The sequence below is a fragment of the Caretta caretta genome, chromosome 6, assembly GCF_965140235.1.
Source record: "Caretta caretta isolate rCarCar2 chromosome 6, rCarCar1.hap1, whole genome shotgun sequence".
NCBI lineage: Eukaryota > Metazoa > Chordata > Testudines > Cheloniidae > Caretta > Caretta caretta.
Window position 1 is genome coordinate 129,534,916 of NC_134211.1, and position 24,962 is coordinate 129,559,877.

The window sequence follows — 24,962 nt, forward strand, 5'->3', positions numbered from 1 at the left end:
GCCAGGTTTCCATTGTGCTAGGCATTGTATGAACATAGCAAGGATGGTCCCTGCCCCACACAGAGTTTATGATCAAAGTACAAGACAAGAGACACAGCTGGACAAATGTGACAGACAAGGAAACAAAGGGGACAATTATGACATTGCATCCGCCTGACTAAGAGACCACTTCACTGTGTATGGCATAGTACCATAGTGGCAACCAGCTATGGCTCTTCATTTGAAAGGGAGAGGGAATTCCCGCGAAATCTTTTGGTGTCTTGCGACACAGCCCATGTGTTTTCCCAAGCCTTTGGAGAAGAAGAACATGCAGGGTATGCGTGTAGTAGGTGACATGGTATTTCTTTGGTAGGCTATTTTTTGTTACATGGGCGGAGATGGATTGCAGGATTTAGAATTTATTGCAGATTATGTTTATTGTTATGTAACCCTTCTGCCCGTCAGAGTTGGCAGCAACAAGGGCCGGGTTCAATATCCAGGGGATCCATTCCAATAACACAATGCAAAACGGCTCGAGCCCCCACCCAGTGACCTGGGACAAATATATACCACCCCCGCTGGGCGCCTCCAGGAGGCAATACTTCCCCTCTCGCAAGCACATAGTCTGAGTGTAGCAAAAAGCCTTTTAATAACAGAGAGAAACAATGTGGCATTATGTTGGGGAAACACCACCAACAGGATTCCTAGCACAACCCATGAGTAAAAAAACCCACCCCAAGCAAATTGGGGCATGCCCCTTTCCCTTTGGTTCTTGAGTCCAGCAACCCCAAATCACCCAAAGTCCCAAAAGTCCAATGACCCAAAAGTCTCTGTCCCTGGTCAGGGCAGCCCCAGAGTTCGAAAGTTTATCTGCAGAGCTTTACCTCCCAACCTGGGTGGAGATGGGACGGGGGTAAGAGGCACCTTACATGATCTGAAGCTGACCGTCCCACAGCTCCATAGGCCTTCGCTTCGCTCCACTCCGCCAGCCGCCCCACGAATTCCTTCGCTCAGCTCCGCTCCGCGGCCCACAAGCAGCTCCCACCGTCCCACGAACTGCTCCACCAGCCGGTCCACAAACTGCTCCGTGTCCCACAAGCAGCTCCCACCGTCCTACGAACTGCTCCACCAGCCTGTCCACAAGGCACTCCAGCTGTCCCACAAACTGCTCCACAATATATCTTCAGGCTCCCCCACTACTTAACACAACGCTCAGTGATTTCAGCTCTTAGTCAGTTCAGCTCTTTGGTGAATTCAGCTTGCAGTAGGGGAGCCTCAGTGCTGGTGCACCATTAGCCCGAAGTGAGCTCAGCAGCCTGTAACTAGACTCCTAATGGAATCAAAATTAGCTCTGAGATTCCACAGTGGAGAGAGGAGGAAGTGCAATTAGCATGTAAGGCCCTCACCAAGGGGCCCATGCCACCCAGTATTAATACTTGTCCCCAGCCTCTCTCCAGTCACAGAGTTTTAAAACCCATGACCCTTGCCTAGCGAGTGCTACTTAGTTGATGGTGAGTCCCTCCATCATAACAAAAGGCCAAGTACAGTTCCAAGCACAGTTCCCATAATCAGGGTAATAACAATTTATTCTTCCCGCCCCAATAACAGAGACGCTGGGGATCCCACAGCAGCCAAAGTGACCATTTGGGCAGTTATGGCCTCATTCTAGGCGGGGTGGGTGTGCCTATGCAAATGAGATCGGCCCCTGAAGTTCTTTTCCACAACTTGCCACACCTCACCACCAGATGTCAGGGTGGAGCCTTGCCACAGCTCACCACCAGATGTCAGGGTGGAGCTCATCCTGACACTGCTTACAGTTGCATTCAATTACTGTCCCAACTCAGACACCACAGTGTGGCACTGGCTGGCAAGTGTTTGAAACGGCAGCCACTCTTTCCGTCTCCTTGCAAAATGCTGAAAGTCACTGGCATAGAATAAAAATATTCATAAGAATATTTATCTTCCAGCAGCATTTACGGCTTAGTCGGAAGAGTTTAAGTGGATAATAGCCCTTCTGAGCTACATTAATTAGGGGAAATTAGATTGTTTTTCACTCTTAGGTTTGTTGAAATATATTTATGAAAATATTTTGACAGCTGCTGGCAAATGAAAAAAATAGAACATGGAAAAATATTGAGAGTCTCCCAGGAACAAGCCGTTGTTTTGGTCCCTTAACAAATCATCTTCTAATACCCTCTCTGGAGGCTCCATTCAGGAGTGAAAATACTGTAGGATGTTTAATGTTTAATTTTGGGAACAGTGTTGTATTAATGGGCAGAGCAAACCTGGTTTATACTCAGCTAACAGATCCATAGATAACAGCAATGGAGAGGGAAATGAGAGGACGGGGACAGGGAGATGAAGGAGCAGAAGTTTCGTAGCCAGACATTTGCTGGGCCCAGGCCTTGCGTTCCACAGAGTGATGTTGTTCGCTGTGATGCTCAGGGATTAGGCACCGCTACTGAAAGGCTGCTGTAAATTATAAATCAGCATATGTGCAAGGGAAAAAGACAACCCATTAGTAAATTTTTCAAATATAGATAGCCTCTCAGGAGATTAGTTTGTACATTATTCACAGAAATAACTTTGACGGCATAAAGATTTGTAGAGCATTTCAATTGCCCTGAGATAATTAAGAATTTGTTCAGTGAACAAAACTGGAAACCTAAAAGTCACAGTAGCTGAACAAATTATTCCAAAATCTGCATCATTTATTTGATGGCCGTCCAGTTTTGGAAAAAATTAACATAAGATGCAACTGCAGTAGCTTACACTGAGCTGAGAACTAGAATAAGAATTAAAGCTGTTTTACAAGACTGCTGGAGCCTTTTTTCATAGGAAGCCACAGTCCTTGCTAGTCATAATTTATGCTGTAAACCACTCTTGAATAAAACTAAATGCAATTTTTGGCCCATATCTTGCAAAGCTGCCCATATTTGATTCACTATAATTACAGCATAGACATTGAGTGCTTCAGTAGATAAGACATTTGTACTTGGTGCATATGCAGCCTACGATTTTCATTTCCAAATTTCTCTGTGAGAGACTAGTTTAACCTCACTGAAATCCACTTGGTTAAAATGTGGCTTTGAATAATGAACTGACTCTCTTTTAAAGCAGACCTACCAACAGCATGAAGTGAATAATGATTTTCATTGACATCTAGTTCCACTATATTAACATACCTAAGGTTTATTATTCCTGGGCCAGAAAGGGAAATAGTCTGGCTGGATCACTGAAAGATAAACCTACTTTCATCCCTGTATTTAATGAGGACACATCAAACACAAGTAGCTTATTCCATCATACAAAGGACTGGTTATAGGAAATAAGACACTTTGCAAAGCAGAATTTAAAGGAGAAAAAGATAGGACTGCAGTGGTGAGTAAATGGGATCAGGGGATGAGAGAGCTCAGTGTGGAACAGAAAGGAAAACTAGTTTAGATTTATATTTTTTAAGGTCCTTAATACATACCTCTCAATCTCCTGCCTGCTTCAATCAAGAACAGCGGTTCTCAAACGTCATTGCACCGTGACCCCTTCTGACAACAAAAATTACTACATGACCCCAGGAGGGGGGACCAAAGACCAAGCCTGCCTGAGCCCTGCCGCCATAGGAAGGGGGCCAAATATGAAGCCCCAGGGCTTTTGCCCTGGGCAAGAGGCATGTAACCTTAGCCCTGGGCAGTGGGGCTTGGGCATGGGCTTCAGCCCTGGGGAATGGGGCTTGGGCTTCAGACTTGCTGGGGCCCAGGGCCAACACCAGCTTTGGCGACCCCATTAAAATGGGGTGGTGACCCACTTTGGGGTCCTACCCACAGTTTGAGAACCTGGTCTAGAAGCTCTGACACTTACTCAGAAGGAACGGAGCTTTAGACCATGCATTTGCAGGAAAGTCTCTGGGACAGATGACCGGCTACTGACCACATAGTAAAGTTCTAAGGGCCTGTTTTCAATGGTATTTCAGCTCTCAAAGATTCATATAGGTGCCTAGTGTGATTTTTAAAAGCCTCTAGATACCAATCATCAGCTTTAGGTGCCCAACTAAGTGACCCTCTCAAAATGCTTACTTCTTTCCGCTTTCTTCTATCAGAGCTCATGCTGTAATTTATTTATTACAGTACAGGAAGGTCATCAGAACTTAGTAAATATTTGCTGCGCCTTGACTTGAAAGTATTTATATAATGCTATAAAAGCGGCATGAGTCCATGTTTATAACAAATGGAAGGAAACTGTTTTAGCTACATTTCAGTCTGTTTTGGGGCTTTTTTGGAACATCCCCTACTTTATCTACCTCCGAGTTTATATTCTACTCAGAAACTACATCCTTTACCGAAAGGAACACTAGATACCGCTCCTGAGATCAAACTTGCCTTTACATATCTGAGGTGCTTCCACCACATCAACCAAAAGTGTTGCCAAACTTCTGCAAGGCGTCCTTCCCACAATGGTTCCTGGCCACTTCTAACTGAAGCACAAAATCCCAGACGTGGGAACTGAACCCACTCTGCATACTCAAATTAAAGAGTAACCCAGCTCCTTTGTATGAATCATAGAAGATTAGGGTTGGAAGAGACCTCAGGAGGTCATCTAGTCCTGCTCAAAGCAGGACCAACCCCAACTAAATCATCCCAGCCATGGCTTTGTCAAGCCAGGCCTTAAAAACCTCTAAGGATGGAGATACCACCACCTCCCTAGGTAACCCATTCCAGTGCTTCACCAGCCTCCTAGTGAAAAAGTTTTTCCTAATATCCAAATGTCAAGGTTCCTTCCCCACTCTGAACTCTAGGGTACAGATGTGGGGACTTGCATGAAAGACCCCCTAAGCTTATTCTTAGCAGTTTAGGTTAAAAACTTAACCAAGGTACAAACTTTGCCTTGTCCTTGAACCCTATGCTGCTACCACCAAGCATGTTAAACAAAGAACAGGGAAAGAGCCCACTTGGAGACGTCTTCCCCCAAAATATCCCCCCAAGCCCTACACCCCCTTTCCTGGGGAAGGCTTGATAAAAATCCTCACCAATTTGCATAGGTGAACACAGACCCAAACCCTTGGATCTTAAGAACAATGAAAAAGCAATCAGGTTCTTAAAAGAAGAATTTTAATTAAAGAAAAAGTAAAAGAATCACCTCTGTAAAATCAGGATGGTAAATACCTTACAGGGTAATCAGATTCAAAACACAGAGAATCCCTCTAGGCAAAACCTTAAGTTACAAAAAGACACAAAAACAGGAATATACATCCCATTCAGCACAACCTATTTTACCAGCCATTTAACAAAAGGAAATCTAACACATTTCTAGCTAGAGTACTTACTAACTTAACAGAAGTTCTGAAGAGCATTTCTGACCTGGTCCCGGCAAAAGCATCACACAGACAGACAGACCCTTTGTTCCCGCCCCCCTCCAGCTTTGAACGTAACTTACCTCCTCATTGGTCATTTTGGTCAGGTGCCAGTGAGGTTATCTTAGCTTCTTAACCCTTTACAGGTGAAAGGGTTTTGCCTCTGGCCAGGAAGGATTTTATAGTTCTGTATACAGAAAGGTGGTTACCCTTCACTTTATATTTATGATACCAACCTAGATCTCCCCCACTGCAACTTGAGACCATTACTCCTTGTTCCGTCATCTGCCACCACTGAGAACAGCCGAGCTCCAGCCTCTTTGGAACCCCCCTTCAGGTAGTTGAAGGCTGCTATCAAATCCCCCCCTCACTCTTCTCTTCTGCAGTCTAAATAAGGCCAGTTCCCTCAGCCTCTCCTCATAACTCATGTGCCCCAGACCCCTAATTATTTTCTTTGACCTCAAATGGACTCTCTCCAATTTGTCCACATTCTTCTTGTAGTGTGGGGCCCAAAACTGGATGCAGTACTCCAGATGTGGCCTCACCAGAACCGAATAGAGGGGAATGATCACGTCCCTTGATCTGCTGACAATGCTCCAACTAATGAAGCCCAGTGTGCCATTGGCCTTCTTGGGAATAAGGGCACACTGTTGACTCATATCCAGCTTCTCGTCCACTGTCATCCCCAGGTCCTTTTCTGCAGAACTGCCGCTTAGCCAGTCGGTGCCCAGCCTGTAGCGGTGCAGGGGATTCTTCCGTCCTAAGTGCAGGACTCTGCACTTGACTCTGCTGAACTTCATCAGATTTTTTTTGGCCCAATCCTCCAATTTGTCTAGGTCACTCTGGACCCTATCCCTACCCTCCAGTGTATCTACCTCTCCCCCCAGCTTAGTGTAATCCGTGAACTTGTTGAGAGTGCAATTCATCCCATCATCCAGATCATTAATGAAGATGAACAAAACCGGCCCCAGGACCAACCCCTGGGGCACTCCGCTTGATACTGGCTGCCAACTACACATCGAGGTATTGATCACTACCCACTGAGTCCGACGATCTAGCCAGCAGAGAACACCAAGGAGACAACCACTGGATCAGCATTCAGTATTAGGCATGTTTACTGTGCTACACCATGCAACTGGATATATTTTTCACCCTAATACCATTTTCAGCCTCCCCATACTGATCTGATATACTCTGCCGTTTTACTATGGCATTAAATCAACAGCAATATGACTTTTCTGGCTAGGAAATGTAAATAAAAGTGTTTCCAATTCTAAGTGAGCAAAAGTCATTTGTTGCCATGATGTACATTTTGAAAGACAATACAAAAAAGATTCCATCTTTGAATTTTGGTGGCAAAATTCATCAACAGAATTATATCAGTGTATCACAGTTTGTAACTATTTCAGACAACCGAAATATGCTTTGGTTGCCTGTATGTTTTAATCATTAGCATCAAATTTGTACAGACTGTGAATATACTGTCCCATTCTAATTGAATGAGCAATGCAATATACTTGTAGGTGGATTTGGTGCTCATGAAAATGTTGGACTAGCAACACTTACAAGAGTCAGACACAGTTCAGGCAGTTATTTCTAATGGAATATGGAATATCTGTCTTCAGTTCCAGCTGCTGATCTGTTGTTTTAGCTAACCTGGTAAAGATCTGTGGGTTTTGGAGCTGAAGGCTACATAAGGTTAACGGACATCTGTGTTATAATGAGAAAGGAGTGATCCAGTGGTGTGCGTACAGCCACCTTGGACTAGTCAGCACTTTCGGAAATTCAGGCCCCTTTAAGACATCCTGAAGTGGACACCCAAAATGGTGGCACTCAGAATCACCTGTCCTTTTTGAAAATCTTGGCCTTACCCACTCTGCCTCCATTTCCCCAGGAGACAAAGGAAGATAGTCATTACCTGCTTACACGGAGCCAAGAGGGTTCATTCAGTCAGGTTTGTAAAGCTCTTTGAAGGCTTGGAAGTGAACTGCAAACTTCCAGATATAATTCTTCCAATGCACTTTACTTTGCCACACCAAACCCCTTTGCTTTCCTTTCTGCACGTGGGCCAGCTCTTAGCAGTTACAGCCTGAAATTCTCTCGGCAGCTGCAATGCTTGTGTTCTAAAAAGCCCTAACAGTAGCAGTATTGTGTGTTCTGGAAAAGCTTCCCACGTGTATAAAAGAGATTGCTCCACCTTCGTTCTTGCCCGTCTCATGTGCCGTTAATTAAGGTTTGACTGACAGATTTTGGTGGGAGGGCCCACCACTTGCTTCATGGGCTAGTGAACCATAGTTAATTTATAACCATGAGCTAAGAGAAAAGCATTCCACACGCTGCAGCTCCCCCTAACCCCAGCTGCAGCAGCCCTGCTCCTGGAAGTCTGTCAACCTTTTCCATAGGCATTAATATTATTGCTGTGTTGACCTTTGATGGTCCTGCCATTTTGGAATTTATGGATCAGCAAGCACCAGGAAATCGTGTCAGAATTAATGCAAACAGAAGGCATACTCACTACCATCCTCCCTCAATAAAGAATAGCTTGCTACAGTGTTATTACAGAGACAATTTATCCTGATTGCCAGAGAGATGAAAAGCCCAGACTTTAAGCAATAAGCTGGCATGGAGAAATCAATCCTCTTTTACGCTGCCCACGCAGAAATGGGTCACACTGCTGCATGCTGTCAGCAGCGTAGATGTGATTGAGCCAGCAGTGCAGAGCTGCTAAAAAACACCACATACATACACACACACACACTGCACCCAATAATCCATCCTGGCATTGCTTGCTCTCACCAGATCTCAGATCCACCACATCTCACCAGGCCCTGCCTGTGCCTGGAATATTAACATATTGGTCACAGAATGGTTGACAGAACTTTTCTTCTCTTTTATTTATTAAGAAGACAGATCACTGGCAGAGTTCAGAAAGTATCAGAGTTTGCTGCCATCTCATTACAACTCCATCCTTCAGCTCCAAGCATTTTTTAATGCTCTAGTCATTAAGATAATCACTATATGGCACATGGTAATTAAGGTCATGACACAGGAGATTTTCTCTCTAATAATGGTTGTAGCTCTCAGCCCTCAAAGCTTCCCCAGGTTAGGTTCCAATCAACCCCCCAAAGCGCAGAACCTTCCACAAAGAAATCTTCCCTCCCCAAGGTTTGGCTTCAGTTTCAGACACAAGCTTGGTGGGATTTCTCTGTCTGCATCAGAACAGTTCCCTCCTCTTCGCTAAGGCACTAGGTAGGGACTAAGTGAGCTGAGCTCAGTTCCTGGCTCTTCTGTGTGATCTTGGGCTGCTCACCTCATCTCTTGGTGTCTCTGTTCCCTACCTATAAAGTGGGGATGATGCTTATTTACCTCCTGGGGAGTTGTGAGGCTCAAACCGTAACTACCGGGAAGCAGACACTACTGTTACCGGGGACATACAGGTACCTAGCTAGATAGGTAACAGCTCTGCGGAGGATGGTGAAATGCAAGAAAGTCTGTGCTGCTGTCTGATAGGCTACCTGCCAATCATCATCATCCCAAGGTTTTGCCACAAGAAAACAAGTAGCTTCAGACTCGGGTACCGATGTGGTTTTAATCAAATAAATTAAACAGGTTGAGACTAAGCAGAGCGGGGAGGTTTGTGGGGTTTGAAACCTTTCAAGGCTCCATAGAGAAGCTGAAGAAAGATATAAAACAGAAGGGTGTCTCCTTTTCCCCCACACTCCCCACCCACCTTCCAACACATAAAACCTCACGGGGGCTTGCATGGGCATTAATGTGGACAGTCTGTCAGGACCAGCAGAGCAGGACAGCCCCTATAGCAATGTATCTCCGCTTTTAAGGAACAGTGCTGTGGACATGGTTTTACTGGGTTTATAGCATAGAGCTCTTGGACTAAAAGGGGCCGAGTGTGAGCAAGAGGGGGCAAAAGGGGAGGCCATTGCTGGAGGACAGGAAAAGAGACATTGGCTGCAGCTTCTGGAGGGGTCAACACATTGCAAATATTTGACTGGGTAAATAAAGGAACCTGCAGAACAGGTAGCCGGCTGCTGCGGAGGGAGACAAGCCGTCTAAGAAGAGCAGGGTTTTTCTAGGTAGCTACAGAAAGGCAGGTGGGCTCTCTGAAGGGCTGAACCTAGAGGCAGGCACCTGGAGGGGGAAGAGAAAGGAGCTAGAGGAGAGAGGAAAGCAGGCGAGATGTCTCTGGCTAGGGAGGCAGGAATAAGGGAGCTAGTGCTGAGCCGTGGGCATGGAAGGACCATGCAGTAGCTGGAAAATATGGCAGTAGGCCACAAGTCAGAAAAGGATTAGACATTGACACAGATAACAAGAATATTGAGAGTTAAAATAGTTAATGCCCACAAATAACAGGAGAGATATTAAGGCCCGTGCTTCACAGTTCAAGTCAATTCCTTGTTATGAGGAAGGAGGAGGAGACCTAAAGTAGAGGGCAGATTACACCACATCTGTGTAACATGAGGTAGCGCACAGCTTCCTTTGAAGTATATGGTCCTGGCTACTTTAACGATTCTGGTAGACGTGGACCATGGGTCTGGTGCAGTCTGGCAATTCCTGTGTTCCTAGGTGAAGACGAGAGTGTGCTGGTTTCATGCCCCTATGGGAGAAAGAGGAAGAGACCTTTGCTGCGGCTTTGGGAAGGAGAAGGTAGGACACTAGGCTGCAGGACAAGGAGCAACATGTAGAAAGCTGCAGGTAAAGTTGGGTGGGAGCAGAAAGAACATACAGCTGTGTGGTCCTCATGAGACAGTGATGTAAACTGTAGATGGAGAGCCTCGTAGGCTGTCTTTGAAGGGATGTGGCAGCCAGCCACACTTTCACTGGAGATATCTCATAAGAATTTTGGGGGAAGACTTGTGAAGAAGAATTGTGGGAAGGCCCTGGAGGACTATCAGCACTTGAATGATCTTGCCTGCATCCTCACTGCAAAGCAGATGGGTTCAGGTTTTAACCCACACCCCTAGCCATGCAACCAAGCAAAGCACAAGGAAGCAAATGCTTGCGGGTTTTGTGTGTGTGGACGGTAGGGGTTTGGGCAAAAACGTTGTCGGAGCATGGGCTAAGACAAGAGTATAGACATATCCTCTTATATGGATGCAGGATTCTGTCATAATTATCATGTTAATCTTTCCTGGACCAATATTTGACAGACACTAAATGCCCACACTTTATATAAAGGCTATAATTATAGTTCATATAGGGTAATACATAATTAATATATGCTATAAGCATGTTACAGGCATGAGTTGCATGTGTTGTACATAGAATCATAGAATCATAGAATATCAGGGTTGGAAGGGACCCCAGAAGGTCATCTAGTCCAACCCCCTGCTCGAAGCAGGACCAATTCCCAGTTAAATCATCCCAGCCAGGGCTTTGTCAAGCCTGACCTTAAAAACCTCTAAGGAAGGAGATTCTACCACCTCCCTAGGTAACGCATTCCAGTGTTTCACCACCCTCTTAGTGAAAAAGTTTTTCCTAATATCCAATCTAAACCTCCCCCACTGCAACTTGAGACCATTACTCCTCGTTCTGTCATCTGCTACCATTGAGAACAGTCTAGAGCCATCCTCTTTGGAACCCCCTTTCAGGTAGTTGAAAGCAGCTATCAAATCCCCCCTCATTCTTCTCTTCTGCAGGCTAAACAATCCCAGCTCCCTCAGCCTCTCCTCATAACTCATGTGTTCCAGACCCCTAATCATTTTTGTTGCCCTTCGCTGGACTCTCTCCAATTTATCCACATCCTTCTTGTAGTGTGGGGCCCAAAACTGGACACAGTACTCCAGATGAGGCCTCACCAATGTCGAATAGAGGGGAACGATCACGTCCCTCGATCTGCTCGCTATGCCCCTACTTATACATCCCAAAATGCCATTGGCCTTCTTGGCAACAAGGGCACACTGCTGACTCATATCCAGCTTCTCGTCCACTATCACCCCTAGGTCCTTTTCCGCAGAACTGCTGCCTAGCCATTCGGTCCCTAGTCTGTAGCTGTGCATTGGGTTCTTCCGTCCTAAGTGCAGGACCCTGCACTTATCCTTATTGAACCTCATCAGATTTCTTTTGGCCCAATCCTCCAATTTGTCTAGGTCCTTCTGTATCCTATCCCTCCCCTCCAGCGTATCTACCACTCCTCCCAGTTTAGTATCATCCGCAAATTTGCTGAGAGTGCAATCCACACCATCCTCCAGATCATTTATGAAGATATTGAACAAAACCGGCCCCAGGACCGACCCTTGGGGCACTCCACGTGATACCGGCTGCCAACTAGACATGGAGCCATTGATCGCTACCCATTGAGCCCGACAATCTAGCCAGCTTTCTACCCACCTTATAGTGCATTCATCCAGCCCATACTTCCTTAACTTGCTGACAAGAATACTGTGGGAGACCGTGTCAAAAGCTTTGCTAAAGTCAAGATACAATACATCCACTGCTTTCCCTTCATCCACAGAACCAGTAATCTCATCATAAAAGGCGATTAGATTAGTCAGGCATGACCTTCCCTTGGTGAATCCATGCTGGCTGTTCCTGATCACTTTCCTCTCATGCAAGTGCTTCAGGATTGATTCTTTGAGGACCTGCTCCATGAGTTTTCCAGGGACTGAGGTGAGGCTGACTGGCCTGTAGTTCCCAGGATCCTCCTTCTTCCCTTTTTTAAAGATTGGCACTACATTAGCCTTTTTCCAGTCATCCGGGACTTCCCCGGTTCGCCACGAGTTTTCAAAGATAATGGCCAATGGCTCTGCAATCACAGCCGCCAATTCCTTCAGCACTCTCGGATGCAACTCGTCCGGCCCCATGGACTTGTGCACGTCCAGCTTTTCTAAATAGTCCCTAACCACCTCTATCTCCACAGAGGGCTGGCCATCTCTTCCCCATGTTGTGATGCCCAGCGCAGCAGTCTGGGAGCTGACCTTGTTAGTGAAAACAGAGGCAAAAAAAGCATTGAGTACATTAGCTTTTTCCACATCCTCTGTCACTAGGTTGCCTCCCTCATTCAGTAAGGGGCCCACACTTCCCTTGGCTTTCTTCTTGTTGCCAACATACCTGAAGAAACCCTTTTTGTTACTCTTAACATCTCTGGCTAGCTGCAGCTCCAGGTGCGATTTGGCCCTCCTGATATCATTCCTACATGCCCGAGCAATATTTTTATACTCTTCCCCGGTCATATGTCCAACCTTCCACTTCTTGTAAGCTTCTTTTTTATGTTTAAGATCCGCTAGGATTTCACCATTAAGCCAAGCTGGTCGCCTGCCATATTTACTATTCTTTCAACTCATTGGGATGGTTTGTCCCTGTAACCTCAACAGGGATTCCTTGAAATACAGCCAGCTCTCCTGGACTCCTTTCCCCTTCAAGTTAGTCCCCCAGGGGATCCTGGCCATCCGTTCCCTGAGGGAGTCGAAGTCTGCTTTCCTGAAGTCCAGGGTCCGTATCCTGCTGCTTACCTTTCTTCCCTGCGTCAGGATCCTGAACTCAACCAACTCATGGTCACTGCCTCCCAGATTCCCATCCACTTTTGCTTCCCCCACTAATTCTACCCGGTTTGTGAGCAGCAGGTCAAGAAAAGCGCCCCCCCTAGTTGGCTCCTCTAGCACTTGCGCCAGGAAATTGTCCCCTACGCTTTCCAAAAACTTTCTGGATTGTCTATGCACCGCTGTATTGCTCTCCCAGCAGATATCAGGAAAATTAAAGTCACCCATGAGAATCAGGGCATGCGATCTAGTAGCTTCCGTGAGCTGCCGGAAGAAAGCCTCATCTACCTCATCCCCCTGGTCCGGTGGTCTATGAATATAACCACATGAATATAACCACATCGTTCAAAGATTTTGTCGATTATAAGGCATAGTTATATGTAATTATTGATTGCTGGACATTAAACAGTCTAAGAATTAACTAATCACTTACTAAAATATCTGTTAATCATGTGTTAACCTTTCATACACTGTTCACAAGTGTACCCTTAATATAATGTGTTACCAGTAATTTAAAGTGTCCATACCTATCTTCAATGCGCATTTTATGAGAACAGAAGTCCCTGGTGCAAGCTATGAAGACACGGATCCATCATGCAGGAATAAACAGAGACATAGAATGCTGCACTGTAACTCCCATCCACTGCAACCCCACTAGAATAAGGAATCGTGGGTAGAAAGTGTGGTCCTTCACTTATTTCTTATAGAGGACATTGACCTTTCATTGATTAAAATAAGCATCTGGTACACAATTCAGACACATCACAATGGATTGTTTAAATGGAACATTAGTTTGGAACAGTGTACCCACATTTTTCAGCTAGGCACATTCGTCTTATGTGCCTGGCTTTATGCAGCTTACCCTCTCATATATCAGTTCCTAGCGTGACATGATAGTTTAATACATCAACAGGTTGCTTTGACACATCCAGTCTGGAAAAATAAAAGAAGTTTTGTAATAAGAGCTAGATATCAGCTGTTTCTGGCAATTTCTTACCTGCAAAAATTTTGTTTTCCAAATTACCAGCAGGCTAGATGGTTCCAATGTACCCTAACTAAAGCTCATAGGGAAGGCCAGGCAGAAAGCTTAGGGTGCATCTACACAGCGAGCGGCAGCCCAAAGCAGCAAGTCTCAGAGCCCCGGTCCACAGATTTGGGATCACACTATGGCATTAAATATAGTTGTGTAGACATTGTGGTGCAGGCTGGCACTCTGGTACTGAGGCCTACCCTCTCCCTAGGCTTCAGAGCCCACATGCCAGCCCAAATGTCTACACGGCTTTCTTAGCTCCATCCCCCTTGAGCCTGAGTCTGTCAACTGAGGCTCTGGGATTAGCTGCCCCTGGGCTGTGTAGATGTAACCCACGCACCTCCTGGGTGTGGTGGTCTGTCCCATCTAGTGGCACAGAGACCACTTAGAGAGAATTAATGAGACTGCTCTACAGCCTTAGCTCAGAGCCAGTTGGCTTTTAGCTCATGCTTCAGAGGCTCATGCACTAAGCTCCAAGGGTCCCAAGTTCAATGACAAACGGGGTCTTTTGCCGTTACATAGAGGCACCCTAAGGCACTTCAAGGTTAGTATGCGGGGCAGGCTGATGGGATGTCACCTCATTGGAGCTGCTCCTCAGCTCTTTCCCTACAATATTTCTAGACTTGCACTTGCCTTTAGAACGCTTCCTGGACAAGGGGCTAGCTGTCCCAAAGAGCAGCTTTTCCACACCTTACAGTGGCAGCTGCAGTCAACATGCACAAAAGTGAAACTCGTGCAGACCAGTGCAGTATTTGCTCAGCAGACGCCATCGGCTGTGGAATTCACTTCTTCTGGAGATCAAGATGAGACCAACCCTAGTTGCCGTCAGAACACAACACCAGACTTCTTTACACAGGCTTCTGGAAACGACTAAGCTGGTGTGCAAGGTCAGCATCTTCGTGGAAAACAGTCAGAGAAGCTCCTGTTGCTGGGTAAGAAGCCAGTTTGATCGTTTGACAGAAATAATGTCTCCAGTGTATGCTCTTAGACATCAGGGTGAGAGCTGCATTCCACGTATTTCGGATAGGTCTACACTGAATCAGAGGCATGAGTGCAGCACATGTAGACAAACCAGAGTTAGCTTTACTCCAACTCCAATAACAATAGCCCTGAAGCTGTGGCAACCCAGGCTTCACTCCCCTCCCCAGGACAGAGGGTATGTACTTGAGCAGCTCGCCCATGCTGCCATGGCTTCACTGCTATTGTGGTTCAAGCTAGCTGGATTGGCGCTAGCCGAGATGTGTCTACACATGCTGCAGCCACACCTCTGATTGTTGTGTGGACATACTCTGAGACAGACACGTTATTTTTTTCTACTCTGGCCAATAAACTCCACTGGGTGCTTACAAGCAAGGAGTTAGAGATATAGGTGGTTGTAAGTCAGCCTTACTTCTGAGTCACTATAAAGCATTCTGCACAGTAGTAAAACCAGAGCCCACCACAAATTAAATATCACCTGCTGGAGGCAGGAATGAGCTAGCATCCCCATGTACTGCCTTGCGGGAAAGGCAATGCGCATCTGAGGCTCTGGTATTCCTATTCCATCAGTTACCAGAGCATATTGTACTCAGGCTTTATTGTCTGTATTACAGTAGCTCCTGCAAGCTCCAGCTGAGATTGGGGACCCATGGTACTAAACAAACACATACCATTCTGTCTGGGAGGGGAAACTGAGGCACAGAGCATGAAGTGACTTACCCAAGGTGACAGAGCAAGTTAGTGACAGAAACAGGAAGAGAACCCAGGTCTCCCAAGTCCCAGAGCAGGGTCCTACCCACTAGACACCACAACTTCTCAAGTAGTTGTTAGAGAGCTTATTCCTTCACTCTCCCACTTCCCTGGTCCATCTCGCATGAACAGAGACCAACAATACCCAAAGTCCAAAGGTGCAAACAATTTGATGTTTATTGGGGTGAACTTCCAGCAAGCTTAAATCCAAGTTCCTTTTTCCGTATTTTCGCATCCCAACTTACTTCCTGTTTGCTCCTACTTTATATAGTAATATTCTTAGCTATACCTTAACCAACCATTCTACTGAAATTTAACTAACCAATCCTAACATATTGTAACATGATTAGCCAACCAATTATATCCCACCACCTTAATTAGTTTACACCCAGCAAAATTAATTATACAGCAGACAGAAACAATCACAGAACCAGACAGAGACCATGCAAGTAATAGCAAAGTGGGAACTATAATGACAAAACAATACAGAAGTGAGGATTTCACAGCGACATCTATAAAGACATAAGGGTTTCCCAGCTGTGTCTATTGATAAGTGAGTTCTTACCAGACAGAAAACTATCAAACTAAATTTCCTTTTACATCTTCTAGGCTCTTCCCTTTCTCTGGAGGGAACAGATCGGATCACCTTCCTAATAGCCCCATATTGACTAGTTTGGAATGTGAGGAGGTGACCGTTCACTTCCCAGCTTATGGCTGCCTCTGCTGCTTAGCCAAAGACCTTCGCCTAAGAACAGGGTCCAGACTGTCACAGTGAGAGAAGCCCCTTACACAGATTCTCTCTTTTAGACCTCTATAACTAGCTTAATGATAAACATATACCTAAATTCTTAGAGTACAGGCCTTTACAGACAGGCCTGAATATCTATATCCTAACAGTAGTCTTTGGCAGAGAGGTGACATGCTTGATTTCCTTTGGACAGCACAACACATGCCAGACAAGAACCTTACCTGGACAGCCACATCAGCAAATCCAAAGCACCCTCACACCAGGTGAAGAGTTGGCTATGTAGCTAAACAACGGCATTAGAGAAGGAGGGAGATTAGGGAGTTAAAGGTAGAGAAATCAGCTTAGAAAAAGAAAGTGAGCATTTTAATAGCAAACAGTGTAACGCCTGGAGAGTTTTACAACAAATATAAAATTAAAAGAATTTCAAAATCAAAGCCTTTGAGAAGACTATGGCGTAGCTGATAAAGTCATGCAAAGTAAGACTCACAGAGAGAGATTACTACTTCCTGCCACCAGACAATTACTTTGCTCAAATTCTTTGGAAGACGTGTTTTCAGCTTCCTGGCAATTTTTGTCAATACAAACAACTGAGTGCAAATTGAGAGACAGAAACTTGGAAGGAGAGGGTGCAGGTAGCAGAAAGGTGGAGTCATACTAGCCAGTTAACGCTCTACAACAGACGCAAACAATGTCGCACAGTGTTCATGAAGTTGGTAGTTCGGCTCAGAACATAGCTATTATTATACCTACTTTAAAACCTTTGCATAAAATTAGGTTCCCTGGGATTTTCAGCCATTGCCTAGAACATAAGAACGGCCATACTGGTCGACCAATGGTCCATCTAGACCAGTATCCTGTCTTCCAACAGTGGCAAGTGCCAGATGCTTCAGAGGGAATGAACAGAATGGGACAAATATCAAATGATCCATCCTCAGTCATCCAGTCCCAGCTTCTAGCAGTGAGAGGTTTAGGGACATCCACAAACTGCATGGGTTGCAGGAAGCAGAGGGTTGGAGCCACTTACTATTGAAGTCTATGAAAGGACTCCCAGTGTTTTCACTGGGTCTAGTCCTTATTGACTATTAGGGCCAAAATATTCAACCTTGGAGACCTAAGGAATATTTTGTTCTGTGTTTGTACAACGCCTAGTAGAATGGGGTCCTGCACCATGCCAGGGGCTGCTAGGAGCTGTGGTAATACTAACAAATGAAGCAAGGCACCTTCATCATAGCAGCCAGTGGGAGTGGAAGATACTCAGTATTTCTTAAAGAAGAGACCGCATATTAATGTGCCTGGCCCACATTTGAAAATTTAACCCTAAATACCCTTTAATGACCTCCTCACACTTTTACCACCTCACACAAATGGAAGGTTGAGTTTGGTTTCCACAAATATAGAGATTTATAGAGAAAGGCAACATGATTAGCTACGAACACCATCAGAATGTGTTATGCAGGGCATATTTCAAGCCAATTTTGTAATTCATAGTAAATCACATTATATCATCATGAGCCCAGTGTCATTCAGAATTGTTCCAGGATATAATAAAGGCTGTGTTCATTTTGCCTATGATAATCACAAATGAAGTTCTATCAAATGGACAACTTCGTATTTCACCCCTGTATTTTCATTATGATGAGGGGTACTCGGCTATCATAGAAACATAGAATATCAGGGTTGGAAGGGAACTCAGGAGGTCATCTAGTCCAACCCCCTGCTCAAAGCAGGACCAATCCCCAACTAAATCATCCTAGCCAGGGCTTTGTGAAGCCTGACCTTAAAAATATCTAAGGAAGGAAATTCCACCACCTCCCTAGGTAACGCATTCCAGTGTTTCACCACCCTCCTAGTGAAAAAGTTTTTCCTAATATCCAACCTAAACCTCCCCCACTGCAACTTGAGACCATTACTCCTTGTTCTGTCATCAGCTACCACTGAGAACAGTCTAGATCCATCCTCTTTGGAACCCCCTTTCAGGTAGTTGAAAGCAGCTATCAAATCCCCCCTCATTCTTCTCTTCCATAGACTAAACAATCCCAGTTCCCTCAGCCTCTCCTCTGAAGTCATGTGTTCCAGTCCCCTAATCATTTTTGTTGCCCTCCGCTGGACTCTTTCCAATTTTTCCACATCCTTCTTGTAGTGTGGGGCCCAAAACTGGACACAGTACTCCAGATGAGGCCTCACCAATGTCGAATAGAGGGGAACGATCACGTTCCTCGATCTGCTCGCTATGCCCCTACATATACATCCCAAAATGCCATTGGCCTTCTTGGCAACAAGGGCACACTGTTGACTCATATCCAGCTTCTCGTCCACCGTAACCCGTAGGTCCTTTTTCTGCAGAACTGCTGCTGAGCCATTCGGTCTCTAGTCTGTAGCGGTGCATGGGATTCTTCCGTCCTAAGTGCAGGATTCTGTACTTGTCCTTGTTGAACCTCATCAGATTTCTTTTGGTCCAATCTTATAATTTGTCTAGGGCCCTCTGTATCCTATCCCTACCCTCCAGCGTATCTACCTCTCCTCCCAGTTTAGTGTCATCTGCAAACTTGCTGAGGGTGCAATCCACACCATCCTCCAGATCATTTATGAAGATATTGAACAAAACCGGCCCCAGGACCGACCCTTGGGGCACTCCACGTGATACCGGCTGCCAACTAGACATGGAGCCATTGATCACTACCCATTGAGCCTGACAATCTAGCCAACTTTCTATCCACCTTATTGTCCTTTCATCCAGCCCATATTTCTTTAACTTGCTGGCAAGAATACTGTGGGAGACCGTGTCAAAAGCTTTCCTAAAGTCAAGGAACAACACATCCACCGCTTTCCCCTCATCCACAGAGCCAGTTATCTCGTCATAGAAGACAATTAGATCAGTCAGGCATGACTTGCCCTTGGTGAATCCATGCTGACTGATCCTGATCACTTTCCTCTCCTCTAAGTGCTTCAGAATTGATTCCTTGAAGGCCTGCTCCATGATTTTTCCAGGGATTTTTCCAGGGCTGGGAGTACAAAGAGGATCTGCATAATTTCTACTGGACAAAAACTAGACAAACTAGTCTGACAAAGTGAGCAAGGTGCTGAAGTTTACCCTGGAAAAGCTTGTTCTATCAAGTAATCAGTTTACAAACACACTGACCCAATTAAAGAAGAGAAATGTATGTTGTTTTCGCATAATAAACCTGAAATTGTTGCTGACTGAATTGTAAAACCCCATTATGGCTGAATAATGTTTATCCACAGCCTGTAATGTCAGCTCTATAGGTCAGCAGTGAATGATAAAATGATTTAATCATTAACCTATTTTAAACTAATTGTGGTCAGAAACATGGACTGTTACCTGTGACAGTGGAGTCCAGGGCTGTGCTTTTATAATGAAAGGAGACATGGTCATGGTAAAAAGACTTTTGTCTTCACTGAGAAAAAGGTGTGTTTTTACATCCAGATAGCTCTCACAAGGTAAAAAAATCCCTTTTTGCAGTAAAGATATACCTTAATCCCCTCTGGCAAAAGCTGGTGTTATAAACTCTTACCACTTAGACATCATTAGCAGGAGATCTGGGAATTTGGTATCAGATACATTGTTTTCTCAACATGCCAAATGTTTTAACCACAGTATGTTTTTGACCCATCTCCCTCCAGACTCTGACAATTTTGCAGATGCAACTTTGCATCAGAACTAAAAAAAATTAAATTATCTCACTACAGAAAAATGTAGGCACACTCTATTTACAAATCTACTACGAGCAACTGAAAGCAAGGTACTTTTGAGGCTGTTGGCTTTGATCAAGTAAAAGTAATCAGCACGGAGAGGTTAGTCAAGGTACAAGCTAAGAATGGAAAACTCAAAATCAGACCCACTCTCCAATCCAAGGCCTTCTGCGGCTTCTGAAAAGTTAGCTAAAAGGCACTATTTGTACTACAGCCTGGATGTCTTCGATATCTAATTTGACAGATTTTTTTTATTCTCTGTTCTGTAAACAGCCAATATAGTTTTTGCACCTCCGGTTTTAAGTCAGGTTAGTGCTCGTTTTCCTTAGGAGCGAAACAATCCCCATAGACGAGCAGAACACAGTGCCTCGTTCTCTATTTTACAGAGAACAGGCAGTTCATTTGCTTTCACAGATTCACAGATTCCACAGCAAAAAGGGAGCATTTTGACCATCTAGTCTGGCTACCTGTGTAACACAGGCCAGAGAACATCCCCAAATTAATTCTTGAGCAGATTTTCTTTTAAATCAAACTTGGATATTTTTCTAATTGTCAGTGATGGAGAATCCACCATCAACCTTGGTAAGTTGTTCCAATTGTTAATTACTGTCACTGTTAGAAATGTACGCCTTATTTCCAGTCTGAATTTGTCTGGCTTCAACTTCCAGCTATTGGAACATGTTAGACCTTTCTCTGCTAGACTAAAGAGCCCATTATTAAATGTTTGTCCCCAATGTTGATAGTTATAGATTATAACCAAGTCACCCCTTAACCTTCTCTTTCTTAAACTAAATAGATTGAGCTCCTTGAATCCATCTATACTCTGAGGCATGTTTTTTAATCCTTTAATCATTCTCGTGGCTCTTCTCTGAACCCTCTCCACTTTATCAACATCATTCTTGAATTGTGGGCACCAGAACTGGGCACAGAATTCCAGCAGCAGTCACACCAGTATCAATATAGAGGTAAAACAACCTCTCAACTCGTATTCGAGATTCCTCTGTTTATCTATCCCAGGATCACATTAGCCCTTTTGGCCAGAGTGTCATATTGGGAGCTCATGCTCAGCTGCTTATCCACCACAACCCTCCCCCCCAATCTTTCAGTGTCACTGTTTCCCAGGATAGAATCCACCATCCTACAACTGTGGCCTACTTACTCTGTTCCTAGATTTATACCTTTACATTTAGCCATATTAAAACACATATTGTTTGTTTGCACCCAGTTTACCAAGCGATCCAGGTCATTCTGAATCAACGCCCTGTCCTCTTCATTATTTATTATTTCACCCAATTTTTGTGTCATCTACAAACTTTATCAGTGATGATTTTATGTTTTCTTCCAGGAAATTAATACAAATTTTAAATAGTATATGGCCAAGAACTGATCCTTGCAAGACCCCACTAGAAACACACCAGTTGGATGATGATTCCTGATTTACAATTACATTTGGCGATCTACCAGTTAGCCAGCTTTTAATCCATTTAATGTGCGCCATGTTAATTTGATATTGGTCTAGTTTTTTAATCAAGATTTAAAATGCTTTACAGGGGTCTAATACATCAATACTATTACTTTTATCAACCAATCTTGTAATTTCATCATAAGAACGGCCATACTGGGTCAGACCAATGGTCCATCTAGCCCAGTGTCCTGTCTTCCAACAGTGGCCAATGCCAGATGCCTCAGGGGGAATGAACAGAACACGGCAATTATCAAGTGACCCATCCACTGTCATCCAGTCCCAGCTTTTGGAAGTCAGAGGTTTAGGGACACCTAGAGCATGAAGTTGCATCCGTGACCATCTTGGCAAATAGCCATTGATGGACCTATCCTCCATGAACTTATCTAATTCTTTTTTTAACCCAATTATACTTTTGGCCTTCACAACATCCCCTGGCTACGAGCTCCACAGGTTGACTGTGCATTGTGTGAAGAATTTCCTTTTGTTTTATTTTTAAACCTGCTGCCTATTAATTTCATTAGGTGACCCCCGGTTCTTGTGTTATGTGAAGGGATAAATAACACTTCCTTATTCACTTTCTCCACACTAGTCATGATTTTATAGACTTCAATCATATCCCTCCTCACTAGTGTCTTTTCTAAGCAAAACTGTGCAAATCTTCTTACTCTCTCCTTGAGCTGTTCCATACCCCTCATCATTTTTGTTGCCCTTCTCTGTACCTTTTCCAGTTCTAATACATCTTTTTTTGAGATGGGGCAACCAGAACTACATGCAGTATTCAAGGTGTGGGTGTACCATGGATTTGTATAGTGGCATTGTGATATTTACTGTCTTATTATCTATCCCTATCTATGCTAACGGTTCAGAACATTATGTTAGCTTTGTTTATTGCCACTGCACATTAAGCAGATGTTTTCAGAGAACTCTCCACCATGGCTCCAAGATCTCTTTGAGTGGTGACAGCTAATTTAGACCCCATCATTTTGTACATATAGCTGGGATGATGTTTTCCATTGTGCATTACTTTTTATTCATCAACACTGAATTTCAGCTGCCATTTTGCTGCCCAGTCTTCCAGTTTTGTGAGATCCCTTTGTAACTCTTTGCAGTCAGCTTTGGACTTAACTGTCTTGCATAATTTTGTATTATCTGGAAACTTTGCCAGCTCACTGTTTACCCCTTTTTCCAGATCATTTATGAATATGTTGAAAAGCTCTGGTCCCAGTACAGAACTTTGGGGGATGCCACTGTGTATCTCTCTCCACTATAAAAACACCTTTTCTGAAAGTCCAAGTACACTCTATTGACTTGATCACCTTAGTCCACGTGCTTGTTGACCTCCTCAAAGAATTCTGATAGATTGGTGAGCCATGATTTCCCTTTACAAAAACCATGTTGACTCTTCCCCAACATATCATGCTCATCTATGTGTCTGATAATTCTGTTCTTAGTTTCAATCAATTTGCTTGGTACTGAAGTCAGGCTGACTGGCCTGTAATTACTGGAATCACTCCTGGAGCCTTTTTTCAAAAATCGACATTACACTAACTATCCTCCAGTCATCTAGTACAGAGGCTGATTTAGTTAGAAGTTCTGCAATTTCATATCTGAGTTCTTTCAGAACTCTTGGGTGAATACCATCTGGTCCTGGTGACTTATTACTGTTTAATTTATCAATTTGTTCCAAAACCTCCTCTACTGACACCTCGGTCTGGGACAGTTTCTCCGATTTGTCAACTAAAAACAATGACTCAGATGTGAAAATCTTCCTGACGTCCTCTGCAGTGAAGAATTCATTTATCTATTCCACAACAGCTTGTCTGCTCTTGAATGCTCCTTTAGCACCTCAATCATTGAGTGGCATCAGTGATTGGCAGGCTTCCTACTTTTGGCATACTTAAAAAAAATTGCTGTTAGTTTTTGTGTCTTTTGCTAGTTGCTCTTCTGATTCTTTCTTGGCCTGCCTAATTATATTTTTACACTTGACTTCCCAGAATTTAGACTCCTTTCCTCAGTAGGATTTGACTTCTGATTTTTAAAGGATGCCTTTTTGCCTCTAACTGCCTCTTTTTTAATCTGCTGTTTAGCCACAGTGGCATTTTTGGTTCTCTTTTTTTATATTATTATTTGGAGGTTACATTTAGTTTGAGTCTCTATTATGGTGTTTTTAAGCAGTCTCCATGCAGTTTGCAGGCATTTCACTCATGACCGTTTCTTTGAATTTCCATGTAACCAGCTCTAGCATCATCGTTTTTTGTGAAGTTCCCCTTTTTGAAGTTAAATGGCACTGTGGTGGATTCCTTTGGTATTTTCCTCCCTACCAGGATGTTATATTTAATTACTTTATGGTTGCTATTATTGCGTGGTTCAACTACATTCACCTTTTTGACCAGATCCTGTGTTCCACTTAGGACTAAATCAAGAACTGCCTCTCTTCTTGTGGGTTCCAGGACTAGATACTCCAAGAAGCAGTCATTAATGGTGTTTAGACATTTTATCTTTGCATCCCATCCTGAGGTGACATGTACCCAGTCAATATGGGGGTAGTTGAAATCCCCCATTATTATTGCATTTTTCTGTTTTTGTAGCCTGTCTATTCTTCCTGAGCATTTCACAGTCACCATCCCGGTCAGGTCATGAGTAGCGTATCCTACTGCTACCTTCTTATAGTTCAAGCATGGAATTTCCATCCATAGTGATACTATGATGCAGTTTCATTCATTTAAAATGTTTGCTATATCTGACTGTATACCTTCTTTCACATGCAGTGCCACTCTCCCATCAGCATGACCTACTCTGTCATTCCTATTTATTTTGTATCCTAGTATCACTGTGTCCCATTGATTATCATCTGATAGGAGTAGGAGCGATATTGCTCAGAACTGGAAGCCACGGGAGTGGAGTTGGATGCAGGGTGCCGAAGATGATACGCATGGTGGCACGTAACTGTGTATCCACCAAACTATGTATCCACCAGTTTGGTGTGTGATGATCGACTCCAAACTGGGGCACATACTCTGCCACCGAATACGAGGTGGCAAGAGCTGATGTTGCAGCACGAGCATCCCATGACAAACTTGCCAGTTTGCCAAGAAGATTATTGTGCTTCTTAACTTTAGCTGTTGTCCTCCTCATATCAGACGAGAGGTTGCCACTGGCAGGTTACTGGAGAAAGTATGCGCTAACTCAAGCCTGCCACTACAGAATGATCTTTTTAAACCATCAGCTACAAGTTTGCCATCACATCATCCATTATGATCTCATTCGCCATGCCAGGATGTTAGGGCAGAAACACTCTGGTGAGAGGAATGGATCTCTGTTATAATCCCCAACCAGTCCCTCGTCAGTGACCCCACAGTTTTCCCGCCTGGTTTTGACCTGCCCCGTCGCCGATGGTCCCAGTGGATCAGGTTCCAGACTGGGCAAGGTCTCTGTGCAGCCAACCAGTATCGCTGGGGCCTTTG

The 24,962-nt window shown here is 44.3% G+C and overlaps 1 long non-coding RNA gene across 1 annotated transcript; it reads right to left on the minus strand.

The window, feature by feature from the left end:
- Positions 1-611: 611 nt before the first annotated feature.
- LOC125638219 (uncharacterized) lies at positions 612-7,446 on the minus strand. The gene is made up of 3 exons (XR_007357174.2): positions 7,242-7,446; positions 5,407-5,510; positions 612-2,451 (listed from the first exon to the last, which is right to left on the minus strand). It is a non-coding gene; the product is annotated as an uncharacterized LOC125638219 (long non-coding RNA).
- Between the last annotated feature and the right edge of the window lie 17,516 nt (positions 7,447-24,962).